Raw genomic sequence first — 11,600 nt, 5'->3', positions numbered from 1 at the left:
TAACAAACAACAAAATAACAAAAACAATTGTGATCGTATAGGTATATTTGAACAAACAATTGGCCTAACAGCATATAAAATTCACATTTTCAACATTTCAACAAAGTAACAAATTATTTACATATTTACAAGGTGTCCCTAAATGCATCACGTGTGTGACGCAGCAGCATTATGGTGAACCACAGTGAGAGACCGAGCTGTTGGCTCACATCCAACAAACACAAAACAGCACAAAAATACCAAACAAAATGCATACAAAACAGCACAATAATATGCAGAAGGGCATTTTACCTGCAACACAGTGTGCAAGAAGTGAGATGATGGTCGCGTCGACAAGCATGTCTTTATTGTACTGTACAACACATGAACAATGGTGCATTATTAGTAAGCATCCATCCAAAACTATTCACAAACAAGATTAAACTGAGCGCTAACTTTGTGTCACTGCAACGATGGGAAGCTATACAGGAAAACCGCTTGGTAGAATGTGCAATACAAGCTAAAGATGACTTATTATCGTCATTCCTGTTGACCATTGCAAATGTGCGACTCCCCATCACAGTGTCCTCCTCGCAACTGTGCCTTTCCCGCGCTAGTTTGCACACGTCCCCTTCTGCGAGCGAGTCATGACGCGTCACTTACGGCATAATTTAACAAGCATATTTACTCCCGTCACACATGCTCGCGCAGCGCCACAGCATCTCACCCTCCATCCTGCTAAGCAGTGCTGCCAAACTGTCCAGCTTGCGTTTGGTACTTAAAGTTAACGATGATTGACAGTTTTGTAGCTTTGATCTACAATCAAAAGCACAAATGTGTCCATCATCGTTAAATTTGCTTTTGAGATTGCTCATTTATTCTTCATCTAAGCAGGACTGTGAATTTCATCCATGGTTACTAAAAGGCCACATTGTTAACTTGCTAAAGGTCACTGTCTCGCAGTGCTGCCAATTGCTCATGTCTGCCAATGGCCAAAAATTATTTTACTATTATACTTGTATTTTAGTACATTTTTGGATGACTACTTTTACTTGAGTAACATTATTTTGGAGTAACACCAGGGGTGAAAGTGGGCCGGACCAGTCCGGAACGCCGTTCCGGAATAAGATTCTGGGCTGGAACGCCGTTCCGGTATACAGTGCTTTGATCCCGAAAATATGACGGCAACTGGTAAAACGCTATGTAAAAAAAAAAAAAAACCTGCAAGGCTGCCACACACGCATCTAATCTCCAAGAAGAAAACAAACTACCAACATCAGATTTACATACATAAGTGTTGACAACAACAATAAAGTGCTTGTGTAGCGTAAACCAATTCCACCGATATTTATTATCTTATTTCATGGACGGCACATGCTGGAGTTATCTGAGTCTGACGATGACGAGTCACGTCAATGTGCACATGCACGCAGCAAAGCAACCCCCCTGTATGGAACCCCAAAAGAGTCAAAATTCCATACCCGTCATAGACTACATAATGATACTGACTGGACACATTCCCTCAGACACAGCATGGCCTTCGAGTAAGGGGCTGTCTACAATCCGCTTCAGTCGGTCAAAGTCGGTCGCAGTTATTCTCAAACACATGCAGCGATCCAACGCCGGATTTAAGTTGAAATGGTACGAAAGCCATACCGCATACAATCAGGGAGGATTGTCTCAGGAGTGATTTGTTCGAGGATTCAAAGTAATTATTATATTTTTCGTACCGTGCATGCATTTTGAAAATGTGAAAAAAATCAATGGGAGAAATTAACCAACGGAATTGGCGTCATAATTCGCAATATTTACGTAAAATAAATGCTATTGCTAACTGCCTGTTTTTTGCTTTTAACCATGAATCGAGACTGTTTTACGTTCATATTTATAAAGAATTCAGGGATTTAAGCATTTATCCACAAGAATTTTCAAGGTAAAACGCTTTTTGTGGTGTTAACGCGGCGCCACAGTGGCTTATACAGTAGATTTGCTGCACATTTGACATATTTGCGTAAAATAAATGCTAACTGCCCGGTTCTTCGCTGTTTTAACAAAGAATCGAAACTGTTTTACGTCCATATCGATAAAGCATTCAGGGATTTATGCCCTTATTCACAAGAATTTTCAATGTAAGAAGCGCTTTGTGGTGATAAGGCGGCGCCACAGTTGCTTAAAGACTAGCTGCACATTCGACATATTTACGTAAAATAAATGCTAACTAGCCGTTTTTTTTTTTTTTTTTTGCTTTTCACCAAGAATCGAGACAGTTTTACGTCCATATCTATAAAGAATTCAGGGATGGAAGCATTTATTCACAAGAATTTTCAACGGAAAAAGCTCTTTTTCTGTGTTTCCACTCGGACTGCTTTGACGGAGATAGGCCCCGCATCCCGTCAATATATTCTGGAGTCTATGCCCCTGGACTCTGTTGTCCATTCAGTTAGCTGACATTGTGACCTGTGATGAGCAGAGAAATGTTGTTAACTCTGATTGGTTCAAATGCGCAAAAAAAAAAAAAAAAAAAAATCATTTCATTTTTATTTTAGTTTGATTCTGCAAGTGAGCAACTGAAAAAAGTCAGCAAACCACACGGACGTCTGACATTGTCATTTCGGAGCTTTGCTCGCTGTCTAGCTAGGATTTAGCGCCAACTGTGATGAAACGGCGAGCCGTTCAATATGGATCCAGCACAGACTAGGAAGTTGATGTAGAATTGATTACAAAAAAGACAACAGAGGGAGCACGCCGAAACATGCAAGAAAATACAAACAAAAAGAGGCAAGAACCAAGTCGCTGACAGAACCAAGGGAAAGGCGTCGATGACCAGAAAAGCCAAAATAAAAATAGCAAAATCCAAACAAAAATACTAGCACAAAAACAAAGTGCACCAAGAATACAAACGTAAGTAGGCAGACAACTCGAGATGATGCACACAGTGGTAAGCAAGTCTGCACAGTAAGCAAGCAAGCAATAGTCCAACACTTGCAGATGGTCACAGGAGTCCTTAAATATTGAGCGCTCCTAATATGCCACAGGTGTGTTGCAACGGCCCCACCCATCCAGCTGAATCAGGTGCTGAATGAAAAAGAACTGTGAAGGCACACAGACATGACACCAACGTCTTGGCGAGGACAGTACAATAACGTATAATACATGTTTTTGAATAGCGATTCTGAGATTTAAGGGGTATTTTGGGGTACCTAAAGGATTAATTCAGACCTACGAGGAAATCCGAGTTACGTCGCCAGCGTAGGAACGGAACTCGTTCATAATCTGGGGACTACCTGGGGATGGATCGATGGGTGGTATTTATAATTTATTTGTTTGGTTATGTGTAATTGCTATTTGTAATTGTACCAGCAGTATTTATTAAGGATTTAGTGTATGTTTTTTAGGCTGTGGAACGAATTAATCAAATTATCATGTATTCTTATGGGAAAATCCCTCTCAACTCACGACTATTTCGACTTCAAACCAGGTCATGGAACGAATTAAATTCGTATGTAGAGGTGCCACTGTGTTGATTTTTATAAGAACCTTTTGGCTTCCACAAAAATGAATGTTCCTCGTAGAGATCTGTTTATTTGGCATTTACATTGAAATCTAGACCATCTTCACCTGCAATCAGGCATAAAAATGGGTCATTGGTTAAAAACGTGAGAAGGATGTGGAGGAAATATGTTCCTGTTCACTGTACAACTAGGGTTGTCCCAAACGACAAATTTTCTCCCGATTAGTCAGTCGGCTATTTTTACGATTAGTCGACTAATCTAATCCCCCCCCCCCCCTTTTTTTTTAAAACGAATTTTGCAATGAATTTTTTGATGACGCTTATTAATTCACAAAAACATTTTGGAACACTTACATTCTTTATTAAAGTGCAAATAAACACGTAAATAACAACAATAAATCACAAATAAACAATGAAGTCAAATACTGATGGCATCAACTGGTGCTCAAGAATGGAATGTAAACAGAATCAGAACACTGACTTCGCCATTCCAACATTATTCAAAACAATTCTTAAAAAAATATCTATCATTAATATTATAGTATAGTACTATAATAGTATTATAATCATTGCCAATCAGATTTTTCATAAATGGTGTCATTTTAAAGCTATTCTTAGTGTAGAATTCTGAAGTATGTGGGATTAACTCCAGAAATAGTTATTTATATGATGAACATGACATGCTTTTATTTTGAAATGTTCACCAGAAGTACGTTTGCTAAACTGCCAACCGTAAACTTTACACTCAGCAAAAAAAGCTCTTTTTGCATGTGGTGTCAGTAATCAAATTTTTTTTTTCATTTTTTTGTTTGCAAATGCTGTTAACCAGCGATTTTTCATGTTTGAAGTGCCACCTTTTATTTGTTTGCATTTTGGAGAAGACTGCCAATGTTTTATAGCAGGCTAAAGTAGGTTGTCTTTTTTCCCCATTAGCCTCAATGTAGCAATGCTAACGTTTTACAGTGTTTAATACAGATGTGTTTCCTTATTTTGTATGCCTGAACTTTAATTCTATGGCGTGTTGATGACCAATAAACATCTGTTAAAGGATCTGGAGTCTCATGTGCCATCAGCACGCACGCACAAATGTATGCACGCACACGCGCGCAGTGATAAAACGCAGCCATGAAAATTACCGCCCTCATTTCATTTTCTGCCATGTTCTAATTGTCTCCTGTCGTCTTCCAAAATTACAACTGGGTGACGACGCTTCAGGTGTTCATTCACGGCCGACATGCAGCCAAGCTTGGCATTGAATAGACAGGATACAACAGTGTACCCTCCTTTGTTTCGTTGAAATAAGTCAGTGTTTTGGCCACTCTGGTGCGCTTTTTTGGATTTGTGCCGCTTTCCCTTCTTGCATACCAAGCGTCCGACATTAAAAAAATCTCCCGAACCCCTTAAAAATGTTCTCCTCGGATCTACACAATTCACATAAGTCACCCTTTTTGACTTCAAAACTGTGAATTTCACCAAAAGGGGGGAGATTTTCATGCCTGTGCAATTGCTGTTTTACTTATGGTCTGAATTAAGCTGTTCCTGTGAACTTAAAATGGATATGGATTCCCATGGATTGCAGTAGCGTTAAGGTTAAAAGGTCATTCAAATCAAAAGGCTGCTTTGATTTCATTGTGTTCAGGGCGGGCAGGGCACATGAAACTCAGTGACGCTTAGATTCTCCCGGGGGAGAAATTGGGTGCTTCTGGACTGGTGCAAAGTTCAACACCAGGCTGTACCAGGTCCTATCCAACCCTAATTCCCAGGTGTAGAAATATTATGCACCCTTTACACTGCAAATGTCCTTGATGCCCTCTCCTCACATCATGCATTGGGGGAAAATTCACAGGGATCATATTTCCCAGGACTTGGGCTTGTTTTCTAGGAAGTGTTTCTTGGATATACAGAGTCATGAGACTTACAGCAATTGTTTGGTGTTCATGCTATATGATCGCTAATCACTCAAAGATTCAGAAACATTAAACATAGTTCGTGTCTTGTTCTAAATTTATTTGGAGCAAATTGGACGACTGAAATCAAGTCATGATTATGATCAGACATTGAGTGGCAGAATGTCAACCATGCAGCTAAACCTCAGACTGTCTGTACAGTGTTCTTACATTTGCAGCAGCAAATGTGTTTTGCACCTGTCTACATGTTCCCAGGAAATAGCATTGTTATAAACTCACAAGGTAGTTTTGATGTTGGTGATCATGTTGTTGTAAATTTTTCCTTCAGAGATTTACTATAAAACCAGTCAAGATTGTGTGGTGGTGGAAGTTTTGTCAGACATGAAAAATAATACCAGATGGATTTAATAGGGAACCGGGAAAATAATGGAGCAAAAATTCATAATTTGGCTCTTGTACTGAAAAAGATTAAGTTTAGGTTCAGCTTGTGTATGGCGGTTGTGAAAAAAAAAAAAAAAAAAAACAACGTTCAACTGAATCCACATTAACACCCTAAAATGAAATCATCGGTCAATATTGCTGATAGGAAACTCTTTCACCTCCTCATTTCCGTACATCTGTTAATCCTTCTTTTGTCTTGTTCATTCAGGAAAAAAAATATCTGTTTCTGATTTTCAGGCAATGCAGAGTTTGCAATGCAGTCAATGGTCTAATAAAAAAAGGAAACAAGTATTCTCAGCCCAATCTGCTTTGTAATTAATCCCTGAATCAATTTTATTACACCTTACAGTTTTATGATGCCGTCTTCCAATCTTTGTAAAGAAAGCACAAAGTAACTTGTCGGATTTAGAAATAAATGGAGATTAATTGAAGAACAATTCTCACTATTTGGGCCAGATGCAAATGGTTTCAGACATTTGGTGAAATAAATACTGAAGCCCTCTGGATAGCAGATGCTTGTAAGCTAAGTCTGGCTATCTTAAAGGCTGTTGTGCATGTGGCAGTTACACTGAACTGAAAGTATTCTGTTTATTTGTATTCACTTGAAACATAGGCTGTCTGGAGGCCAAATCACACAAGGATGCCAACAAGAGCAAGTGCGTCTACAGTGGCATTTTTTTTTAAACTCTAAACTTTTAGTATGAATCCAAATAACAACATCCATCTTCCTGGATGTATTTTTTTTTTTTCATTATTTACAAAATCTTAAAAAAAAAAAAGGCAAGTACAGTGGTACCTCAAGTATACTTTTAGTATCATGATTTGAAAAAACAACAACAACAAAAAAACGGAATTATATGTTTTATTTGTGAGGACTCAGGAGAAGGAGGAAATGCGTAGATGTGATGCGTGGTTGCGTTTTGTGTGATCACATTTGTGATGATGCCTATGCATAATGATAACAACTTAAAGCCTGTATTTTGTAAAGAATTCTCCCAGTTAAACAAGACTGTAAGATGCATATTCAATAAACATTTATCTCTTTTATATTTGTGTGTCTGATCCATCGGGCGGATAGTGGATTTGACATTTATTTTAATCTCCTCGAGTTGGCAGAAAAAAAAAAACGTTTTCTCAATGTTTAATGTCTACATATTTTTATGATAATTATAAATGCATTTACACATTGAAATAAGGCTGGAAAAGTTTGTTAAATATATTTCTCGTATGAGATCACAGCGCCACATTCGTTTACGATCAGCGAAGCCGACACAGGTTTATGTATAGCATCTTCAACAATCAAAATGAAGCCTTTCCATACCCTTCTCCTACTGGTGCACGTTTGCCTTTTCAATTCCCCCGTCTTTAGTTTGTTTTTCACTTCTTGCTGCTCCATATCGAAAAGGATACCAGGTTGCGGACTCGCGGAGGGCACCAGGGCGGGAGTGGAACATTAAAAAGAGGGTGGGGCAAGTATTATAACAAGTACTCCTTATTTTAACATCGTATTAGTATACTTATATACGTAAATATATATTTATTAAAAAAAATAAATAAAAAAAAAACTTAGAGAAGTCCGGCTTGACCCGAACGTAAATGATTGACTTTTTGGGCCAACCCAGCCTGGGCAGAAGATCGTACCTCTATTTCATGCACACACAAATGGTGCTACTGCCACACATGGCGCTGCCAACCCATTGGGGGTAAACTCATGTCTTGCCCAAGGGCACTTCGACAGTGGGCAGTCATAGCCAGGAATTGAACGGCTGACCTTTCGGTCCCAGGACAACTCTAGCAATCAACTGCGCCACGGCCGCACTCATGCAATTTTTTTGCACCTGTATCTGTACTTTTACTTGATTTAAAAAGTGAGCACTTCATCCACCACTGCTGTACTATGACCTTTTACATGGCCATATTAGGCCAAAAATTACACAAAAACCATCCATTTCCGACTGGAAAAATCTACAAAAATTAATCATCACTTGCCCAAAGAGCATTAATGGATAAAAGCAAAGTCATTTAGTGCGTAAGTAAACACTAAGGGCAGTTAGAAATATGCTGTAGTGTACAATAGCAAGTTTAGCCTTGATTTAAAGATTAAAAAACATTTTTGGCCAGTGGCGCGGGAGTGGGGTGCTGAGCGGGCTGCATTGTTTGTTGTTACTTTTGACCTGCCGTGCAGAGCGCTGTTGGATATTCGTGTGCAATTTATTTGAGTGATGTCAAAAGTAGGTGTTAAACTATTAGACCTTTTAGTTTTCAAATGTGTTTGTGTGCCATTGCACCGTCTAGCTGCGGGAATTTGCATTATTATACACGGGCGCTTACAAAAACTCCCACACAAAATGGAAGTGAAATAGAACGCCGTCTTTGTAGTAGCCTAGTAGTAGTACAGCTGTTTTTGGATGGGAAAAACAAAATCAGATCCTCAGCACCCAATGCTGTGAGTGACTTCCAGTGCCCCGGTTTTTGCCAACCGATATATGCTTGTTAAAGTACGTGATCACAGTGAGACGGCACCGGCTGCAGCTAGGTACACTGGCAGTCGTCACCTCTCACCGCCACGCAGTGCACATCTTAACAGGAGTAGCACATATGTACATTGCACAGCTGGGGAGCATCAAGTTCAACGAATATATCAAGATATGGTGAGGATCAATGCAACAGGACTGGGAGATTTAAGGGCCGTTTACATGGTGAATCTCCGAGAATATGAAAAATTTCAAATGTGCATTTATATGGTTCCGTCTCCATTCGAACAATGTCGCAATTCCGCATGAAAACGTTGTAGTATTCATGCCAGGCCGTAGGGGGCAGTATAGATTTACAAGGTGACAGCCAATGATGCACTTTGACCCCAACAAGCTCCTCAGCCCAGAAGACAACATACTCTCTTAGCAAAGGCATTTTTCTTTTACTCCAAAAGGCACATAAATGGAAACATTCAACATATTTAAATCAAAAATATGATAAAAACAGTAAATTACAAAACCGATGATAGCACCGCTGCACACGCCCAATGTGACATGTGCGAGTGCTCACGTCATCGAAGCGACGGGGGTTTCCATTCATATGAATGCGCTGCGACCCCCCCGAATCGAATCGTTCCACTTTGGAGGCAGGATTCGGAGATTTGCGTCTTTGCCTTTCGTCTTTGTCAACACCATTTGAACGCGAGGCCATTCCGCTCCTCAGTCATTGCGTCTTCGTGTTGCAGAGTCGCCATGTAAACTGCCCCTTAGGTAATTCCTTATACCTAATTACTAAGGTTTCAGTACATTGTGCTCGTTTCGGAACAGAGGCGTACCGAACGAGTTTCTGATGTAATGTAACCCTCACTTTTCGAGGCTGTGAGTCGATCAGGTTACAGTTTCTTTGTGTAGGCTATATTCACTCCGTCTTCTCTACTATGATGAGGACCAACACGGTAGGACAGTATCGTACGTACCGACAGAACGTACCGAACCGAGATTTTTGTGTATCGTTACACCCCTATTAATTACTAATCGTAATAACTGGTGTCCCACAAGTGCTTTTGGGATAAGTCGTTTGAACTCCAAACAACTACGATAGCCAATTTTTATAGCAGTCTGCGGTGAAATGTGCACTGCAATAATGAATCCATTTTGAATCTTCTCACCGTCTTCTTGACAAAACTGCAGATCTTAAAAAAAATTTTGGTTAAAATGCATGTCTTTTAATGTGTTCCTCTTAAGCTTCCTGTTATTCTTAATTTACTTCATCTTGAGTGTTGTCAACATTAGTGGACAGATGTTCCCGCTGAGTGTGCAAACCCTGGGCTGCGATTGTATAGAGCAGGGGTCTCCAAACCGGTCCTCGAGGGCCACTGTGGGTCCTGGTTTTTGTTCATACCGATCAAGCACGGACCTTTTAACCAATGTAGTTTCTACTAAAACAAGCAGCACCTGACTGCAATCAACTGATTACACTCATAAAACACCAGATTGGTGAAAAAGTATGGTCTTGTTTTGTTGTAGTGAAATCCTGCACCCACTGCGGCCCTTTGTGGAATAGTTTGGAGAACACTGGGAGGGAGGTTAATACTGCGTGATGTGGCCGGAACAACCTCGGTTCTATTCCAGGTCATGGCAGTTGTGGTTGACTCATCATTTTTGACAAGCTATGAATGGAATCCATTTGGGCAGTAGCACCGTTTTCAAGGGTGACATATATGTGAAGCACTGGGCAGGCCGGGCTAGTGGCGCAATGGATAACGCGCCTGACTACGGATCAGGAGATTCCAGGTTCGACTCCTGGCTAGCTCGAAGACTCTTTTGCATCAGGAGTTAACAAAGTGGAGGTTCATGTTTTTGTTGTGTTTTGCTGAAACGTTGCGTTACCTAGGGCTAAATCACACAAGGAGGTCAACAAGAGCAATATCTTTTTCACTTGTTCTCATCAGGAAATCAGTTACCTGTAATATGTGTGGTTGATTTCGTTTCAGGTACATTTTTCCCAGAACTGTGGTCATTTCAAATTGCACACAGACACAGAATGAATTTCTGGCGAGGGTGCATGCCACAATCTTTCGACGTGTCCATAGAAAACTTCCTGTGGGTCTTAACTTACTTCGGCTTGGCTGCAGCTGACATCCTTCGAAAGATTTTCCTCTCAGTCTGTGGCCGTGATCGTATAGTGGTTAGTACTCTGCGTTGTGGCCGCAGCAACCCTGGTTCGAGTCCAGGTCACGGCACTTGTGGAAAACTCACTGCTTTTGACAAGCTACGAAAAGACTCCATTTAGGCGGCTGGACAGTCTTCAAGAGTGTCATACAAGGATCTGTGCAGCAAATCAGGGCTAGTGTTGCAATGGATAACGTGAGTCATTGCAGTTCATGAGCAGGTTTGACTCGTGCCTAGCTCAAAGGCTGTTTTGCGTGTGGTGGTTACCCTAAAGTAAAGGTCGTGGTTTGGTTTTGTTTCGCTGAAACATCAGGTTTCCTGAGGCTAAATCCCACAAGGAGGCCAACAAGAGCAATATCTTTTTAAGATATTTAATATATTTGTGTTATATTTGAAAATTTAGACCAAATCTACTTCAACAGATCAATGCTTTAATTTTGAAAATGCACACACTCCAAGGTATTCAAAACCTCTGAACTTTGGTCGTTTCAAATTGCACATTGCACATTTGGTGTAAGTTCAACGCCAACTTTGTTTGTTTTCAATGTTTTATTTGCAACCGAAAGCATGGAACACAATTACAGTAAGTCGTAGCCAACAACAGTAAAAAAAAAAAAAAAAAACAGCCTTTGCGCTCCCATCAACTCGTCCGCTCCTCCCTCTTTCTCCAGACATGCTGAGCATTTAAAACACAGCATAGACTTCACTATCAGTTGACGACAAACCGGGCATAGGGCCGCTCCGTAAGGGGCCTATTTTCAAAAACTTAAATTTCAAATATTTTCGAAACCAAAGCTGCAAGCAACCTAAAAACAAAACAGGCACCTCCCATAGGCATACAGTACAGTGTATCACAAAAGTGAGTACACCCCTCGCATTTCTGCAGATATTTAAGTATATCTTTTCATGGGACATCACTGACAAAATGACACTTTGACACAACGAAAAGTAGTCTGTGTGCAGCTTAGAGTTAATTCATTTTCCCCTCAAAATAACTCAAAATATAGCCATCAATATCTAAACCCCTGGCAACAAAAGTGAGTACACTGCATTGGAACTACGTACATCCCTAAATGTCCAAATTGAGTACTGCTTGTCATTTTCCCTCCAAAATGT

At 40.2% G+C, this 11,600-nt stretch overlaps 2 non-coding genes across 2 annotated transcripts; both read left to right on the top strand.

The window, feature by feature from the left end:
* Positions 1 to 10,054: 10,054 nt before the first annotated feature.
* On the top strand, positions 10,055 to 10,127 carry trnar-acg (transfer RNA arginine (anticodon ACG)). Its single transcript has one exon. It is a non-coding gene; the product is annotated as a tRNA-Arg (tRNA).
* Positions 10,128 to 10,483: 356 nt separating this feature from the next.
* trnah-gug (transfer RNA histidin (anticodon GUG)) lies at positions 10,484 to 10,555 on the top strand. Its single transcript has one exon. It is a non-coding gene; the product is annotated as a tRNA-His (tRNA).
* The last annotated feature ends 1,045 nt before the right edge of the window (positions 10,556 to 11,600 follow it).

Source organism: Corythoichthys intestinalis, chromosome 19, assembly GCF_030265065.1.
Source record: "Corythoichthys intestinalis isolate RoL2023-P3 chromosome 19, ASM3026506v1, whole genome shotgun sequence".
Lineage (NCBI taxonomy): Eukaryota > Metazoa > Chordata > Actinopteri > Syngnathiformes > Syngnathidae > Corythoichthys > Corythoichthys intestinalis.
This window is presented reverse-complemented; position numbering and strand designations above follow the sequence as displayed.